This window comes from Phascolarctos cinereus, unplaced genomic scaffold (genome assembly GCF_003287225.1).
Source record: "Phascolarctos cinereus isolate Bilbo 61053 unplaced genomic scaffold, phaCin_HiC Scaffold_5;HRSCAF=322, whole genome shotgun sequence".
NCBI lineage: Eukaryota > Metazoa > Chordata > Mammalia > Diprotodontia > Phascolarctidae > Phascolarctos > Phascolarctos cinereus.
The window spans coordinates 128411503-128432336 of NW_027555958.1; positions in this window are offsets into that span (position 1 = coordinate 128411503).

A 20834-nucleotide genomic window follows, 5' to 3' on the forward strand; every position below is an offset into this window, starting at 1 on the left:
CACCTTTCTTTTGACTTTGTTTTATTGTTTCTTGACATCTCATGGAGACATTAGCTTCCATTTGCCCAATTCTAATTTTTAAATGAATTATTTTCTTCAGTGAGGTCTTGTACCTCTTTTTCCACTTGGGCAATTCTACTTTTTAAGGAATTATTTTCATCAGTGGATTTTCCTATCTTCTTTTTCATTTGGCCAATTCTGTTTTTCAAAGTATTACTTTCTTCAGTATTTTTGTGCCTCTTTTGCCAAGAAATTGTCTTTTCATAATTTCCTTCCTTTGCTTTCATTACTTTGCCTAATCTTCCCTTTAACACTATTAATTGATTGAAAATAATATTTAGGTTTTTCAGGAATTATTGTTGCACTTACGTCCAATTCACATTTTTTTTCCCTTTGAGACTTTTTTCGTAGTTCTTTTGACATCATTCTTGTGAGTTTGTGTCTTGACCTTCCCTGTCACTAAAGTAGCTTCTTTTATGATCAGGTTATTTTGTTGTTTGCTCATTTTTCTATCCTATTTCTGGATTTGGAATCTTGTGTTAATGTGCCTGGTGTAGGGATATAGGAGAGATAGGATTTCAAGCCTCAAGCTTTTTTTTCTTTTTGTACTACTGTTTTTGAGTTAGTTCTGGAGGTTTGGAGATTTTTGATGTTTCCAAAGAGGGGTTTTCTGGGGAGATGTGTGGGCACTGTTCTGTTGGTCTGCACACTGATTCTTATATATGAAAGGCCCCTGATCCCTTGGGATTTCAATTAATATTTCTCCTTTGGGCCTCTTCTCCCTTCAGTCAAGAACCAATAGGGTTCCTCAACTTTGAACAGGTATTTTCAGAAGAAAAAAAAATCAAAGCTGTCAGTAGTCACATGAAAAAATGCTCTAAATCACCACTGATTAGAAAAATGCAAATTAAAACAACTCTGAGATACTACCTCACACCTATCATATTGGCTCACATGACAGAAAAGGGAAATGATGTGCTAGAGAGATATGGAAAAATTGGGTCACTACTGTGCTATTGTTGGAGTTAACCAGTAGTCTAACCAGTCTGGAGAACAATTTGGAGCTATCCTCAAAAAGCTATAAATATACACATATAATAGGAATCAAAGGGAATAAGGAAAGGAAAGGAACAGGAAAGGAAAGGAAAGGGGAAAAGCAAGAAAGAATGAAAGAGAAAGAGAAAAAAAGGAAGAAAAATTTAAAAAGAGAAAGAGAGGATACAGAGAAAAAGAGAATGAAGAAAGATAAATATGCAAGTAATCCAGCATTAATTAAGTGCCAGTTATCTTGATGGGCTCTAGGTATACAAAGACAAAAGGAAAACTACTTACAGTCAGAACTCACATTATATCTACTATCTATCTATCTATCTATCTGTATATATAATATAGATATATTCATATTGTTTATTATATTTTTATAATACATATACATGTGTATATTATATAACATGTATGTGTGTATTTATATATTACATAGAAAACACATGCAAAATAAATGCAATGTAAGCTTTGAAGAGAAGGAACTAGCACTTTTGGGGAAGGGATAGAATATGAAGGACCTCATATGGAAGTTGGCACTTGAGCTAAGTCTTGAAGGAAATCAGGGTGATCAAGAGACCAAGAAAAGAAAGAAATTGTTCTAGTCGTTGGAGACAACCAAGAAACAAGTACAAAGATGGGAGATGTAGTACCATGTGTGAAAAACAACAAGAAGGATAGTTTAGCTGGACCATCAAGTTGATGGAATGGAAAGGCTGGATGGCAATAGATTGTGAAAAGCTTGAAATACCAAGCAAAACATATTTGATCCTAGAAGCATTAAGGAGCCATAAAAGTTTACAAAGTAGAGGAGAAACCTGGTCAGGCTTTCACTTTAGGAAAATCACTTTGGAAGCTGTGTGATGATGTATGGACTGGTGAGTATAGTTGGAAAGAAAGCCCAATTAGGAGGCCATTGCAATAGTCCAGCAGAGACATGATGAGAGTTTGAACTAAAATGGAGATTCTATGAGGAGAAAGAAGAGAATACAGGTGAAGGATGTTCTGGAGATAGAAACATCAAGATCAGAATGAATTAGATATGTGGAATGAATGCCACTGAGGAGTCCAGGATGACTTCTCATAAACCTGTGTGAATAGAAGAATAGTTGTTCCCTTGGCAGTAACAAGAACATTCAGAAAGAAACACTGATGAGAAAGAGAAGCAACAATAATGAGCTTTGTGTTGGATGCATTTAATTTGAGATGCCTATGAAACATCCGTTTTGAAATATCTAATAAACAATTGATGTAGGACCAGAGCTCAATAAATAGATTAGGGTTGGATGGGTAAATCAGGGAATTATGTCTATAGTTATGGTCATTGAACCCAAGTGAGATGAAGAAAACACCAAGTGAGAGAGTAGAGAGATAAAATTAAAAAGGCCCATGACAGATACTTGCACAGTTAGAGGGGCAAGACAATGGATGAGAATACAGCTAAACATACTGAGGAGTAGTCAAAAGGAAAAGAAAACCAAGAGAATGTATATCTACCCAGAAAGAGTATCTAGGAAGAGAGGGTCCTGAAAAGTATCAAATGCTACCGAGAGTTGGAGAAGGAGGAAGATTTTGAAAAGCCCATTCAATTTTGCCATTAGGAGATCTTTGATAGCTTTAGAAAGTAGTTTCAGTTGAGAGATGAATTAGAAGACAGATTGCAAAGGCTGTAGAAGAGAGGAAAAGTAGCAAAATGGAGGCAACAGGTGTTTTCTCAGAGTGTGACTGAGAAAGAATAGAGAAAGATATAGGATGATAGTAGAAAGGAAGGGCAAGAGGGAGGGAGAAAGGGAAGGAAGGAAGGAAGGAAGGAAGGAAGGAAGGAAGGAAGGAAGGAAGGAAGGAAGGAAGGAAGGAAGGAAGGAAGGAAGGAAGGAAGGAAGGAGGGAAGGAGGGAAGAAGGGAAGGAAGAGAGAGAGGCAAGGAGAGAAGGAAGGGAAAGAAATGAAGGAGGAATGAAGAAAGACACACCTAGATTGGTGAGGATACTAGAACACTTGTCTTAAGTGCCAATTCCAGTAGCAATCTATTCTTCCAGTGAGCCAGGTTTTCTGTCAATTATATTTTCTACTCTCAAAATCCTCTTGACATTGCAGCAGCTTTTGCTATACCTTTTGTTTAAATGTGGTTTTCCTATGTCTCCTGTGGTCACTACTCTTTATCGTGGTCTTCTTATAACCACCAAAAAGAGGTATCCCCTATTCTTACATGGAAAATTACTTCAATTCCAGACAACACAGCTGTTGCCCCACTTGATTCTGTAAATTATTTAGATCACAAATGCTAAATTATTTAAAATTAGTTTAGGGAATATTTGTATTTATGGAGGAAAAACAAAGTCCTAATGCTAAGATTACTTCATATTTCACAAATCTTTCTTTTCCTTCCTTCAAGCAGAAAAAAAATGCCTCCAATCTGCCTCTTTGTTTTATCTTCTAAAATCCCATTCCAACAAATTACCTCAGCCTGAGTTAAGTTCCCACAAAGATAAAACCCCCAGAATCCTTTTTCATTCAAAATAATATGGCTATCACAAATATGTCCCCTTAGCAACAAAAAGGGGAACCATTCTGTTCTCCCTCTTCTGGATATTGTCCATCTCATCAAATACCTTACTAAATTGTGGTTAGCAAAATACAATATTCCAGATGTGTCCTGATCACAGCAGAGTACAATACGACTGTCACCTCTTTATCCCTGAAAGCTATGCCTCTCTTCTGGAAAGATAGTCTAGTTTTAGACATGTATCTGCCAGAAAGATCATCATACATATTATAGAAATCCAAATAACAGTCTTTCTCCTCTTCTTTCTCTTTGTCATATTCCTCTATTTTCCAGTGTCTTATGGGGGAAGGGAGGGACATTTCGCCTCTGCCTACTTATATCCATTTTCTTCACATGAAATCTCATCATCATGCTATTAATTCAGCTTTAGATGTTCAATGCCTTCCTACCTCCCTCAGTTTCCTCTCCAGTCTGACTGGAAGGCTGGAGGGAGGAGCACTAAATTCCTTCCAAAGATTTCAGGGCAAAGACCTAGATATTCCAAGTCACTCCTTCTCTTTGCATTATGGCTTTGCTTGGTTTGAACTCCACAGAAATGATGCCCTCAGTCCAGGTACACCCTGGTGTCCACCCCCTTTCCAGCTTACTTTTGTGTATTGTCTTCTCCCATTAGATTGTAAGCTGTTTAACAACAGGAACTGTCTTTCTTTTTTAAATTTACATTGCTTTGCATATAGTGCCAGGGCACATAGTAGGTATTTAATAAATTTTATTGTACATAAACTAGCATGTGATTGAGAATAGTTAACATATTTCTAGTTAATGGAAATTCTAATTAATAGAAAGTTATTGAGAAACACAGCCACTTGAAATACCTGCAGCCTGTTTTCCAGTGTGATGAAGAAAACATACAAAAAGATGACCAAAAATAAAGTAGTTCAGACCAGAGTGTAACATACTTCCAATTCAAAAACTTCCTACCAATATGCTAGGTTTTAAAAACTAAGTGACCTGCTAACAATGGCTTCGCTTGCGAGCCATACATTTTCCAGATCTTGTCAGGCTAAGAGCAAACTTATCCTTTGCCACTTTTGTATCTCTGCCAAAAACAACATTGAAACTACTGTGTTCCCCTAATAATAATAATAATAATAATAATAATAATAATAATATTAATAATAATAATAATAAATATAAGGATAAAATAAGGAAAATGTTACATGAACTTTTTAAACTTTTCAAAAGTTCTTTTGGATTTATGTTTAGAACCAAACTTGAGTTGTTAATGTTATTGTATATCTTCCCCTAAACCTAATGAATTCATTTCAAATAGACTTAATGAGGCACTTTGAATTATCCTTACTTTCCCACAATGTTTCTTTTTACTTCTGAACTGAGGACAAAACATGTTTTCCTAACAAGTAATTTTCCTTCAGGTTAGGCTTTATGAAACTCAGTTCACATTAATAGAAAACAGTGGATTTCTGTACCACTAGCATTATCCATGGACTATGCACAATTTTAAATTTGAGACATTGCTATTTTTTGAAAAAAAACAGACATAGCGCATTGCCTCAGCTCAATGTTCCCTGTTCAGCTCCATCTTCCACCTGAACAGATAATGTGTCATAAAGCAAAAGTGGAGGCAATGACATTGGATTAAAACAACAATAACAACTCTGGACTGCATGTACACTTTCCCCAGGGGGAAAAATAGTATTTTTCTGATCTGTCTTTGTAATCTAATCTATTAGCTAGCAGATAACCACTTTATAAAGAAGTACCCTCCAGCACTCCTCCATTGATGTTTCGCTTTTAGAGAGTTATTAACTCTAACCACTATGTAATTTTTAGTCCAAACAAATACATCAACTCTGAGCTTCCTAGTTTAATAAACAATCAAATAAATAAATGGATGAAACATCTACCAAGGACAACAGAGTAGCTTGTTTTTGTTTTGTACCCAACCAATACCACAAGCAAAATTACTTATGGACTTGAAGTTTTTTTGAAATGTGCTTTTAATCACTTCAACATTAAATATTAAGTAGAAAACTGTTTTGATCATTTACCTGATTCTTTATGGTTTGATCTCCTGTGTGTGTCTCCATGCAGGCATGTGGGGTTCTCTGCTGATGGAAATTTAATTCATTGCCCTCAGATGCATATGTTTCACACAATTCTGATTTACCCAAACTGAAGAAGAAGAATCTGCTCTCCCCACTATGCAATTAGAAAGAGGGGTTGCTAAAGGGAAGGAGCCCTGAAAGTATGGTTCTTAATAAAATTGAGCCTCAAGGTTTGTATTGTCCTTCTTCCTTCTTTTACTCTCCCCACACCCTCCCCACCACTTCACTTTCATTCCTTAGGGAATATTTGTTCTTAGGCTGCCATATGCTCTTATTCACAGGGCTACAGTGTCCTATTTCTTCTGATCTTGGCCACAGGGCTCTACTGCTAGCTGGGCAAAATCTAATTCCTTGCCTATATGAAGAAAATAAATACAGGCAGCTTGTCGGAGCCAGAGTTATGTATAAAGATAATTCCTGGTGCCTGTTACAAAGAATCTTTTCCCAAATTAGGTGTTATGGTGGTCACCATGAACCATGGCCTAGAATTACTCATGGCTTCTCTTCTACCCCTTATCATAAAGGGGAATATGTGTACATGGAATTGTCTTTTTCCTACTGTCACCCTGGTGTTTCATCCAATCTTTCCAAATTTTATCCAGGCTTACCTGGTTCTATTCTTTAGAAGGGCCTTGAGTTCATGTTCTACGAGAATGAGCTTTATGAGTGGCAAATGTTTAGTCAGGAAAAGAGGATGGCAGAGGGAGAGGGGAGACAGGATAGCTGCATTCAAATATTCAAAAGGCTAGAGGAGAATTTAGACTGGTTTTGTTTCACCATAGAGGCAGAATCAGAAGCAATGGGAAGAAGTCACAAAATGGAAAATGTAGGTTTTATGTCAGGATTTTATTTTTCTGACAATTACAGCCTCTCAAAAATGGACTGGCCTTGCTAGAGTGGCAGAGTGGGTCTCCTCCTCTGAGGTCTTCAAGCAGAGGCTGGCTTGTCAAGGCATGTTATAGCAGGATTCCTTTCTAGTATCAGTTCTAGTAGATGAATGCTGATGTTTACCTTGTTTCACAAATTCTGTCATGCTATAATTCTGGGAAGAAATTTATCAGCCAGTCAATAAGCATTTATTAAGCCCCTAATATATGCCAAGCACTGGTGCATGGAGGATACACAGAAAGGCAAAAGACAGTCCCTGTTCTTAAGGAGCTAACAGTCTAATGAGGAAGACAACATGAAAAGAACTATCTACAAACAAGATCTTTATAGAATGAATTGAAGATAATTAGTAGAGGGAGGGCACTAGCCTTAAGGCGAACTGGGAAAACTTCTCATAGAATATAAGATTTTAGCTGGAACATGAAAGAAGCTGGGGAAGCTAAGAGGCAGAGAGGTGAAAAGGGAGAATATTCCAGGCATGGGAGTTTACCAATAAAAGTGCTGGGAGATAGAGTGAATGGATTGCAGAAATTTAGGGTAGAGGAGGGTAAGGTATAGGAAGACTAGACAGGTAGGAGGGAGATAGGCTATGAAGAGGTTGGAAAGCCAAACTGAGGATTTTATATTATAATCTAGAAGTGACAAAGAGCTGGCCACCCTTCTTGCAAATGCTGGGCAACTTGACACTCTTTGCAAAGGTCTTCCTTTCTCACCTGTTTCTCTCTCTCTCTGTACTTTCAGAAATACCAATCATCATGATGTGGGATAGTAGTTTTGGGTGCTTTACAGAGGGCCTTCCCTGAACTTCGTTTTTAAGATTTTCCTGTGATCCTCTATGTGCTATACTCTTGTTTGTTCATTCTGCTGATGACTCTGTTCAAGCCCCACTTTGCTCTGCTGACTGACTGAGCAGGTAGCATCCTCCAGGCAGCTCTGACTTGTCTTTTCCTGGAGATTAGAAGCAATCTAGTTGAAAGTCTCTAGTGACTACAGTTTAGCTTATTACAGTAAATCTCTTGGGTTAAGCAGTTAAAGAAATTATTTGAAAGACAAAAATGTTTGATCCATTTTCATTATAAGTACTTTCAGCTCAGCCTACTGAGTTCTTATTTAGCAGAACATACATGTCACCATAAAGTTAGAGTGCTATATTTGTCTCACATAAATATAAAATTTATCTGATGGTGGGACTTAGGGCAAACCATGCTTTGAAACCTACTCTTTAGCCAAAGTTCCAAATCATCAGTATTGTGAGATGGCAAGTGTAGCCAAGTTTGTTGTCTTATTTTTATCTTTAAATGTGAAATCACATGTACCTTGTAGTTAAGTATAAGGTGGCAATTTAAAGATTTGGAAAATTTATTTTCTGAACAGAGCCACAAATATATATATATATATATATATATATATATATATATATATATAGATAGATAGATAGATAGATAGATAGATAGATAGATAGATAGATAGATAGATATATCTTTAGTACAAATGAGTAAGAAAAGTGGTTTTCTGGTATCTGGGCACCAATTAAAATAACAGTCTTTAAAAAAATATAGCCTTTTTTATTTGCATGACTTATGGAGAAAAGAGAAAGAAGTACTGTGTCGTGATGTGGTTGAAAGGTTATTATTACTCCAATGACAGAGACAAAAAGATATTATCACTTGGATGATGTCAATGAAAGGGTATCATTACTTTTTTGTGTGGAGGACATTCTGGATAAGTAAACACACAAGTATGGTATTTATTATATTTCATTCTACATGTGTCTCCAAGGTAATCAGAAAGAAATGTAGTTAGTTTGTGCTATTGAATAAAAATCTGTTGGCTGAGTTTATTCAACAAATAACTCCAAACCAATTATGTTTTCTTTCTTAGATGCTTTTTTTAATCCCAACACAGTATATTTCTTCCTCCACTATATTTCTTACATTTCTCAGAGTTGTCTTGGAATGGATACTGAAAATATAAAAATCCTAGTGCTAAAAATGTACAGAAAACTTTAAATTGTTTCTATTTATATAATTTAGTGCTTATTAAACTAAACCATACACTATACCTTTATCATATTATGCTTTAAAATAAGATATTTGTCTGCCAAAATTAAGTATGTCCATCATCTGTGTGTGTATATTGATAATGGAGAAGGAGTGTGGTAGGATGACTATCAAACAGATCTGAGTTAGGAAGCACTAGATTCAAGCCTTGTCTCTAACATATACTGGCTGTGTGGCCCTAGACAAATGACTTAACCTCTTAGGACTCTAGGCAGCTCCCTAAGACTGTAACTGCTGGGTGACAGCAAATCTTCATTAGTAGAGGTAGTTTCTCCGTGGAAAGTTTCCTACTCCACTTAAATCACACAGCTATTATAAATAATATGGATAAACAGACACATACATAGATATAAAGTCTGAAAGTTATATAGATAAATTATAAAGTAATATCAAGTTAATTAAGCTTTCATTGAGACTTTTGCATGTTGTTCTTGTAGTTTGCATAAGTGATATGCCAAGGTTAAAAAATATTTAAGTACTACTTGTGACATAGCAGCAGAATACATTTAAATTGCTTTAATTCTAGAGAAGGACTACCTATTTTATGTATTGAAATGCAAGATAATATTCAAACTTTTAAAAACAACACATTTATCCATGGCAGATAAATTTTAGAACACAAAAGCATTTGCCACTGTTTTCTTCTCTTTCAGACCAAACTTCTTTATCCCTCAAGGATATGCATATACCTAACTAAAAAAAGGTTTGTGTGGGAAGTTATTACTTTATAGACAAAATGGTATACACACACACACACACACAGCCTTTATTTCCAATTTGGGATCTACAATAGAGTGCGTGCCAAGATTCTCTAAACACCTCTCTTCTCCACTGTGCCAGTGTTATCTAAGTAGGTGCTAACCCTCCCATCTGCCCAGAGAGTGACCAGATTGTCTTGCCTGTGCATATTTGTTCATTATAGGTTTCTCAGGTACTTAGAACAACATAAGGTTATCACCTAAGCAGATCAAAACATCTACATAATTAATGGTCATTAATACTGCAGCAATATTTGATTGCCTATCTTATGCCCTGCAGTCTCATACTTACTGCCTAATTAGTCCACAATTAGTGACAAACAAATGCACAGGTATTATCCCTCTGTCTCCTCATCTTCCTTGTTTCATTCAATGCTGTAACCTAAACTCTTGGAAGACCCTTCTCTGACCTTGAATTTCTATTCCTCTACCTAACCGCTCATTCATTGCAAAAGAACATAAATTTAGAATTTAAATTGATCTTAAAAGTCATCTAGTGCAAACCTATCATTTTACAGATGTGGAAACTGAGGACATACAGTTAAGATAACTTACCTAAGGTCACAAAGATAGGAGGTCCTCTGTTTCCAAATCCAGCACTCTTTCTTCTACTTATAAGTCATCAATTTTAGATCAGAAAGGGACTTTAGAGACCACCTACTCCAGTGACCTAATTTTACAGGTCAAAAAAGGGTCATGAAAGGCTGAATGATTTGCCAAGGGTCAAACAGTAAGTATCTAAGGCAAGATCTGAAGCCAGGTTTTCTTGGCTCTAAGTACAATATTCTATCCACTATAGCATGATGCCTCTCTCTTGCTACATTACTTCTAGCCTACCTATTTCTTTTGTTTGTTTTTCCATAAGCTCCCAAATCCATGTTCACCACTGTCTATCTCGACATAAGACCTGAAATTGTACTTTCTGAGAGGATTGAGGATACACCTTAGATCACTCATCGGTCTTCCCATGTCTTCATCTTTTCTCTTCTCCTTATCTCCAATCTCAGAGGAGAAAATAACCCTTCTCCTGGATTAGATCAATCCATGGACACCTCCCCCTCTTGATCTCTTCCTATTCCTGCAAACATGCTCAGGTTCTCACTATCCTATAAATAAAATTTCCCTTGTGTATGTATATGTATATAGATAGATGGGGGTGGGAGAGGGCTAATCCTGAAGTTCTATATATAATTATAAAGTAATAATAAGTATTTGTAAAATATATATTTTATGATAATATAATATATAGTAATATTAGTTATATGTCATGAATATAATACATATATCTATACATAGGTATATAGATATATGTGTTATAGTATTATGACTACATAGCTGCTTTAAATTCTCATAGCAGCTCTCTCCTTCTGCAATACTGAACGCTTAGAAAGTATAGTCTTTACTTGCTACCTCCATTTCTAATCCTTACCCTCTTAAATACTAAAATCAATGGCCACTTTCTTGTCCTCTTTCTTGGTACTCTCTTCTCCTTTAGAATCAGTGGCATCAGTCTTCATTGGTTCTCCTACCACTTGCCTAACCACTCTTTCTCATTCTCTTTCATTAGTTCATTTTACACCTCTAACCCTTTAAGTGTAGGTGTCTTCTCTGTCCTGGGCCTTCCTTTTCTCTCTACACTCTCTCCCTTAACAATCTTATCTCTTCCATGATCACTTCTATGCCAACAACTCCAAAACCTATGTTCTCAGGGCTTCCTTGATCTCTAGTCTCATGCTCAACAACATGCTAGACAGCCACACACATCCTACCAAACTTCAAACCCAGCAATCTCCAAACAATTCATAAGAGGGACTTGAACTCAGATCTTCTGACTATGAATTCATCATTCTTCCTACTTTTCTGCACCAGGTAGTGCAGTGGATAGAACATTGGTCCTGGAGTCAAAAAGACCTGAGTTCAAATCTGGCCTCTTACACTCACCAGCTGTGCCACCCTGAGAAAGTCATTTAACCTCTAATTCCCTGAGTTTCCTTAACTGCAAAATGGGCATAATAACAGCACAACCTCACAGGATTGCTTATTACATGATATAATAACTTGTAAGTACTTAGCACAATGCCGAGCACTTAGTAGCAACTATGAATTTCCTTCCTCTACTTTCTATAACATCCTGTTCCCAAAGTCCTCTTTCTGTCCTAAAGAGACCTTGCCTAAATTCACATCAGTAGTAAGCACCAGAGCAAGGATTAAATCCAAATCCTCTGACTTCATTGTTCTTTATGCTCCCCTTAAGGCTTAGTTCATGTACCATCTCCTGTATGAAAACTTTTCTGAGATCTCCTAGATAAGCGTGATTTCTGCTTCCTCATGTATCTTTTTAGCACCTTGTCTGAATCATTTCCCTTCCCCTTATTACATTCTACCTTTTATTATTTGTGAACATTTTATGTTATCCAACTAGATGATAAACTCCTTGATGGAAGGTACTGTGTTGTGTTAAATCTGTCTCCCCAATGTCTAGCATATTTTGAACACAGTAAGCATTTATAACTGCTTGCTGAATTCCTTCTTCTTCCTCAGGGCTACATTTTAGATTACTTTTCTTCTCCATCTTTCAAGATATGATCCACTCACAATTTCAGTTATGATTTGAATATTGATGGTAGCTAAAGTATCTCTGTATCTCAATCTAGGTCCACTCATTCACTATTTGTGGGGCATTTCCAAATACATGAATCCTGGCCAAAATCCAACATCTAATTCCTAAAATTGCTGTCTAACCTTTATTTCATTCATAAGTATTTTGATATCCACCTAGAAACTCCATATTACAAGGCTACAATATATCCACAAACACTGGTATGAGTTGTAAAGTTAATAAGATGTGACATGGTTTGGAACAGTGGAAGACAGAAGAAGTACTAGTACTTCTGCCTAGCAGTACTACTGCCTACTGTGAACATCAGCAGAGTTTCAAAGGTAAATAAAGAATTAGTCTAGGCCTACATTAGGTCATACTGTGGCCATATCAAATTGTTGAACAAAGTATCATATTGAATTCTTTTGTAATTCTGATGCTCACCCGTCTGAATCATAAGATCGCTTGTTAGTAATTTTTGAATAATATTTTATTTTCCCAATTACACATAAATTTTTTTAACATTAATTTTTTTTAATTTTGAATTCCAAATTCCAGGTTACATGACAAACAAAATAGAGGACTGGATGTTTTCTCCAATCACCACAACCTCTAACACCTCTCCAAAATAGAAATTATATACAAGAAATATACCAATTTCAGCTTTTTAATTGACATTCTTAGTTTCCTATCCTAGCAGACAAATTAGATTTTTAAAAATATGCACTATCAGCAGAGAAGGCTAAACCCTAACTCCAAAGTACTATCTCAGCAGCCCCTTCCTCACTGTTTGCTACATTGAAGTAGAGCTGTACAAGCCAATCTACAGGCTTGCAACAGATTTTAACTGTATTCCTCACTCCTCTCATCACCAAACAAAATTAAAAGGACAAAGCTTGTACTGCCTGAGACAACAGAGTGGCAAAATTCTGTACTATTACAAAGCTCAGCCAGAGAACTTAGGAACACAGGGATCTGTGGCAGGATATATGTGTGTCTGGCTGTGTAGCACTCCATCAAGCTTAAAGGAAAGACCCAAGCATCCAGCTGTGGCCAATTCTATCCTTGAAAATGTCTCTTGGGGGCAGAGGCTAAGGCTAGTGAAATGTGAATTGCTAAGTACATGAGGAGACTGAGCTTGCTTTAAGGTCTAATCTCCAGGAAAACGTTCACCAAAGTCAGTGGAGTCAGAAAGTTTACAATAGAGGAAAATAAGAGGAAAAAGAAAAAGAAAAATTATCAAAGATCCAAGAAAGAAAAAAAACCTCAGTTAAAGACCTCAGGTGTAAGCAGTTAAACCAACAGGGAAGATATTAATAACAGAAGGGAGTATTGCCTCCAGATCGGCTAAATGATTTCAGATATCTAAGAATAATTATTGCAGAACAAAGAAAAATTAATCAACATCTGATGAGCCAGGGGATCCTGTGAATTCCCAGGAAAGCATGTAACCACAGCAGGCAGTACCTGAATGATTTAAAACAAAAATTAAGAATTATGAAACCAGACAGGTTAGCCTCCATAGCAGGAATAATTGGCAGAATAGAAAATTTTGAATCCACAGTAGCAAATCTCACTGAAGTAAAATAGAGAACATAATTGTTTGGGAATGCAAATACAAAGAGAGGCACAAAAAGCAATAATGTTAAAAGAAAATATGCTCTCCATGTGAGAAAAAAACATAGTGATCTTAAAGATAGGATATATAGAGGTAATTTACGGATTATAAGTCTTCCAGAAGAACATAAGTCCTAAAACCTAAACACCATGATGCAAAAGCTAATACAAGAAAACTGCCTAGAATTTCTGAATGCAGAAAAAATGCCAATGTAAGTAATCTACTAATCATTTCTAGAAGAAAAAAACCACTCTATTCTTCAAACTCCAAGACACAAAGTGGTTAAATTTAATTCAAATCACAAATAACAAATTATTCAAGTGGCCAAGAAAAAGACCTTCAAGTATAAAAGAAAAAAAATTTGAATACCACAAGACTACTCTATACCCACCAGAAACTGCAAGAAGGAATGGAATAGAGCATGGATGCTCAGAATATAAATTAAGGAGATATTTGAAAATCTGAGCTTAAGCATTAATGGAAAAAAGATAGATATTCAATTTTAAAAATCTAAAAATATCAAACACCTCTTCAAAGCATTTCTGGAAAGAAAACCAGACTTCAAAAAATTATTTGCTTCTCAAACAACCTAGACAACAGAAATAAAATAAAGGTAAGTCAATACCAAGTACAACAGCAACCAAATACAACAACAGGAATAACAAAAAAGATACCATTAAGAAATTTCTTTCTAAAAGTACACAGGGAGAAAAAGGTGAAAGCAGAAGACAAATGGAAGAAATGGTGGAGAAATAGACCCAGAAATCATCTAATAAACCTCACAACACCCTGTCTGTGTTTCTGAGATTAAATTACAGAAAAAAGAAAGTAACACAAAATGGGGAAAGGGAAGAAGAAGAGAAAGGAGAATAAGAAATGCACCCTAATCAAGTCAAAGGTTAGCAAAAAAGGGAAAATAATGTTCATAGTCCCTCTGGAAGAAACTACAGAATAATAAAAAAGGAGGCAAAGGGATATATTTAAATATGGGGAAAGGTGATAATCTTGTCTGAGCGGCAGGAAAGCATATCACTTTTGAACACTCCCCATGGGGAAAGAGAGATATTCTATAAAGGAATATATGTGTCTTACAATGGTTATAATCTGCAGAGATTTGTTATTTAGAGAAAACACTCATCCTGCCCCAAAAGAAAGGGAATCAGAGTACCTGGGAGCAATTGGCACACAGAAGAATTGAAGAACACACAACCAAAGAGGAGACTAAATTGCAAATGGGGAAAAAATTAATATGGGGAGAGTTAAGGTTAGTGTTGAACTTCATAATCAGGGACATAGGAAAATTCCTACCATAAGACAATATCTTCTCTTTTACCTGAAGAAAATGATATGTGTAAGAGTGAGGCACAACAAAAGAAGGAAAAAAGGAGTAGGAGGCAAGGTGTACAGGCAAATAGAGTAGAAACTTTTTAGAAAAGGAAAACCAAAATAGATAGCTTAGAAGCTTTAATTCCATGAGGAATGCAAAAGTCTCTGAAAGACTAAATAAGCATAAGAACCACAAATCAAAAAATGAAATTCTGGAATAGAAAGATTGGGTATATAAATAATAGAGACTATGAGGGGAAATAAATCTTATTTTAAAATAAATTTCAGAAAATGAAATAAAAAAACAAATTAACAAAAAAAGTTGAAGGGAAGGAGAACAGGATTTACTTGACTACTTGACTGACAGAGAAAAAAAAGAGGGGGATAAAGCAGCTAGAAAAAAGTAAGAGAAGGAAATAATAAGTAAAACTCCAAAACTAGGAAGTATGATAACAAACAGAAATGAGGTGGTTGAGGGTAAGGAGAAAAGAGTCTATGGAAGAGTTGTCTTAAAGTTTATTTAGTTAAAATAACTGATGAGACAAAACATTGTGTTTACAAAGGAAGAGGGAAAAGTTTAATTACTAAAAAATATTACAGACAAGTGGAGAAAAATATGAACCTTATGGTAAAAAGAACCAAAAATGATAGATGAATATAAATGGCAAACTCATATGCTCCAAATGACTTAGTATCTAAATTTATAAGTGAAAAATTAACTAAACTACAAGAAGATATAGAAATAATATTACAGTGGCAATTTCAATTTTTTTTCTGTTTTGAATAAGTCCAATAAATAGATAATCAAAAGAAAGACTAGAGAATTGAACAAATTGCTGAATAGCTAAAAGGTTTGTTTTTCTTCTAAATGGAACTACTAAAGAATATAGATATTTCTCAGAACTACATGGAACTTTAAAAAAACAGTCATTAATGCACAAAGATATTACAAACAAATGCAAAAAGGCAAAATAGTACACATCCTTTACAAGCCATAATGCAATGAAAATGGTAATTAGTTCAAGAAGCACAAACAAAAAGACACAGACTCAAATGGAGATTCAACCATAAAATCCTAAGTAAAAAATGGGTCAAAGAACAAATTGCAGAAATAATGATTATAAGAAAGAAAACAATAATGATACAGAAACATGCCAAAATTACAAGAAAATTTCTAAAGCATTTCTCATGGGGAAAAAATGACTACAACAATACAAACAAAAAGAACTACAAAAAAAAGATGTGTTGCAAAATTAAAGAGAATAATGATGGCTCTACAGAAGAAGACTGAGAAGAAATCTTCACCCTAGACCTTGACATATGTGGGAGGTCCACAAATCTTGTACATTATGCATAGTTTCAATTTTTTAATATATTAATTGGTTGCCATGATTTTTTTCTTCTTGTTCACTTTTCTAAAAAATATTATTTGTTGTATGGTACGGCTCACTTGGAGGAAGATGGAAAGGGATACTAGGAAAAATTATGATGATGTAAAAAAAAAGAATAACATTTTCAAAAGAGATTATACTCTTTTTTAACAAAGTATCCTCTCTTTTCTGCTCTGAAAAAATCTAGGACACATATTCACTATATAAGTAATGCTAATTCTACAATGGAATTTAGGTAATTAAATCTTATGTAATTTAAAGGTAAATGGATTTTTAAACCCTAGGACTATATCCTATTCATATCCTTTCTTAGTTCTGAATGTACCTAAAAAGAGGTTCTCCCAATATAACAAGTGACTTTCCCCCTCTCCACACAAAAACATAACTCTTTCCATTGTTAATGAAAGCTAATTTTTGCACTTGGCCTAAATGAAACAGAATCTTACAGCCTTTTAATGGGTTGCCATTTTAAAAATTGTTTTATTAGAATTCTAAAGCATCAATAAAATCAAATAAACTTTTTTAATAGACTCCACGCATTTCAATTAATTTCCATGGATAAAATATAATATTTTTTTTCCTATTCCAAGTCCTTATTAGGATTCTTTGTCCATTCATTCTCATTCACTTTTTCTCTGATATAGTCATGATACTTCATCCTTCTATCTTTTGTTCCCACATATTATTTTATACAGATTTCTCCAGGTTTCTTCATAGGCTTCATAATTGATAGTTTTAATTGTAAATGCTGCCTCAAATTAACATATTTTAATTTATTTAACTCTTCTTCTATGATCAACATCTTTTCAAGGATTAGACAAACTGCACAACTTATACTTAATAAGCAGAAGAAGAGAGAGATTTCTCCATTAGAAAAACAACATTTATAACAATTAACTAGTGACTTGTCCATCTTAGTTTATTGATAGGAAACAGTTTAGAGTTATACATTTGTTGATGAATTGTGAGATTTCATAATTAACATACAAATGTAGTACCTTTTTCAAGTTAGAAGTCCGAAGAACAGCACTAGTGGTTTATCATATACCATAAAATATTTACCTTTAATTATAGCTATGAAATGTTTTTCATCTTCAAAGTATTCTATAAGTATTAATTAACTCTTGCAATGGCCCAGCTCTAGATCTATGATCATATGATCCTGTGTGGCAATTGCATACTATTATAATTATTATTGTTATTACTACTTAATGGGAAAATGAAATAGAATTTTCTCCAATTCCAAGAAAGAATCTAACTTAGATGATAAGTAAAAAACAATTCTTTCTGAATGCTTCTTCTCCCAACATGAATTTAGAAATCATCTTACTAATTTTTTCTTGTGGAGAAAGTTTATTAGAAGAAACTCAAAGTCTGATATTTGATATGTAAATAAAATGAAACTGTCCTAGTTCCATGAAATAGCAAATCATCCTTCAGCCTCTGGCATTTTAGTTCATTCATGCCTTCAACACTTTCAAGATTTAAACAGATTCTCAAATTTTCACATGTAGTTCTTTTATATAATTATTACTAGGAATGAAGCTTCTCTATAAGAAAGTATTTAATCATGTAAATTCTAATTGAAATAGAAATGTAGCTCACAAAATAGAGGGTATTTTGTATTTGAGAACTTACTAACAGACATTGCCTTGGAAAATAAAATGAGAGAAAATTTACTATATTCTGTAGTTTCTGGTAATGTATTCCAAACTAAACTGTTGGAAAGTACATTTGCATATTTTTGGAAACTGTGTTGTCAATTTTCTTCTTGTTACTTATGGAGAGTGCTTACAGGATTATACAAATAAATTCTCTGTCTGCTCCATATACTATATATTATATCCTGATCTCTCCAATTGTAAAACTCAAGATGGAAAAATGCTTGTTTTCAAAATTACCTTTGGAGCCAACTATGTTTCATTTGAACTATTGGTTCATAGGGATGTCACGCTTTTTATGCTTCATGCAAGTTACTAATGACCTCTTTGTTGCCAAATCTAATGACCTTTTCTCAATCTTTATTCTCCTTGACTTCTCTGCAGTCTTTGACACTGTTGATCACTCTCTTTTCCTCAATGCTCTTTTTTCTCAGGTTTTCAGGACATCACTCTATCCTAGTTTTCCTGCTATCTATCTAACCACTACTCTATCTCCTTTGCTGGATTCTTTTCAGGATCATGCCCTCTAGTCATATGTGTCCCTCATGGTTCTGTCCTTTTCTATCTTCTCTTTCCTCTCTATAGTATTTCAGTTGGTGATCTCATTGCTTCCATCGATTTAATTACCATCTCTATGCTGATGATTCTCAAATCTACCTATCATGCCCAAACTCTCTGCTGATCTAGTCTTACATCTCCAACTGCCTTTTAGACATCTCAAACTGGATTTATGGTAGGCGTCTTAAACTCAGTATGTCCATAACAGCTTTCTATCTTTCCCCCTAAACCATCCTTCCCCAGAACTTTGGTATCCCTAGAGAAGGCAACACCATACTTTTAGTCCCTCAGGCATGCAACCCTAGGAAACAATCCTGCATTCTGTACTATCTCTCACCATCCATATGCCATCTGCTGCTGAAGCCTACTGATTTCTCCTTTGCAATGTTTCTTATATATATATATACATATATATATGTATATATATATATGTATATATATATATGTGTATATATATACATATATATGTATATATATATACATATATGTGTATATATATGTATATATATATACATATATATACATATATGTGTATATATGTATATATATACATATATATGTATATATATACATATATATGTATATATATGTATATATACATATATATATGTATATATACATATATATACACATATGTATATATACATATATGTATATATATGTATGTGTGTATATATATATGTATATATATGTATGTGTATATATATATATGTGTATATATATATAATATCCCTTTCTCTCCTCCCACATTGCTACCACTCTACTGTAGGCCCTCATCACCCCCCACCTGGATTGTTGCAATAGCCTGCTGGTGAGTCTGCCTGCCTCAAGTCTTTCCTTAATCTAAGCCATCCCCATTAAGCCATTAAAGTGATTTTCCCAAAGCACAGATCCAATCATGTCACCATTCTCAATAAACTCCAGTGGCTTCCTATTGCCTCCAGGAGCAAATACAAAATGCTGTATTTGGTATTCAAAGTCCTTCATTACCTAACCCTTTCCTACCTTTCAGTCTTCTTACATCTTGCTCTCTGACATCTATTCTTCAATTCAGTGACACTGGCCTCCTGGCTGTTCCATGAACAAAACATTCCATTTCTTGTCTCTGGGTATTTTCTCTGGTTGTCCTCCATGCCTGAAACACTCTCCCTCCTCCACTCAAACTACTCACCTCCCTGGCTTCCTTTAACCTTCAAATAAACTCCCAACTTCTGCAGGAAGTCTTCTCCAACCCCTGTACCTTCCCTATGTTAAATTTTGTTGTTGTTGTTGATTTTTTTTGTTTAGTCCTTTTTCAGTGATGTCTGACTCTTCATGACCCCTTTTGGAGTTTTACTGGCAAAGATACTGGAATGGCTTGCCATTTCCTTCTCCAGATCATTTTACAGATGAGGAAACTGAGGTGACTTGCTCAGGGTCACACAGCTAGTAAGTGTCTGAGACTGATTTGAACTCAGGTCTTCCTGAGTCCAGGCTCAAAACTCTATTCACTGTGCCACCTAGCTGCCCCCTCTATTAAATATTTCTATTTATTCTGGCTATAGCTTGAGCTACAGATAGATAGATAGATAGATAGATAGATAGATAGATAGATAGATAGATAGATAGACAGACAGACATATATGTGCATATTTATACATGTATATGTATACATAATACATATATGTATCTCTTTTCTTTCTCTATAGATCTATATCTTTATAGATAGATCTATGTCTATATATAGATAGATTTGTATCTACACAGCTCTATCTATATCTATATAGATCTATATCAAGACAAGAGAGAAGAGAAAGAGCATGAGTGCACTTATTGGGAGATCTAATGGGGAAAACAAGACAACATGCAAATAAATGCACACACATACACATGTGTATGTTTGCAATGTAGGAGCAGGGGGATAATTGCAATGATTGGACATTCAATGTGATTGATTACACACACACACACACACACGTATATAATGTGGTTTTCCAAAATCATATATACATATATATATATAGATAGATAGATAGATATAGATAGATATAGATATAGATAGATAGATAGATAGATAGATAGATAGATAGATAGATAGATAGATAGATAGATAGATAGATAGATATAGTTTGCATGCTGTCTCCTCCATTAGATAGAAAGCTCCTTGAGTCTAGGGACTGCCTTTTGCCTCTTTTTGTATCCCTAGCACTTAACATGGTGCTTGGCACATAGCAGGCACTTAAGAAATGCTTATTAATTCATTCTTTCATTCATATGGGGAGAGGAGGTCACTTAAGAAAAATATCACAAAAAATATCCAA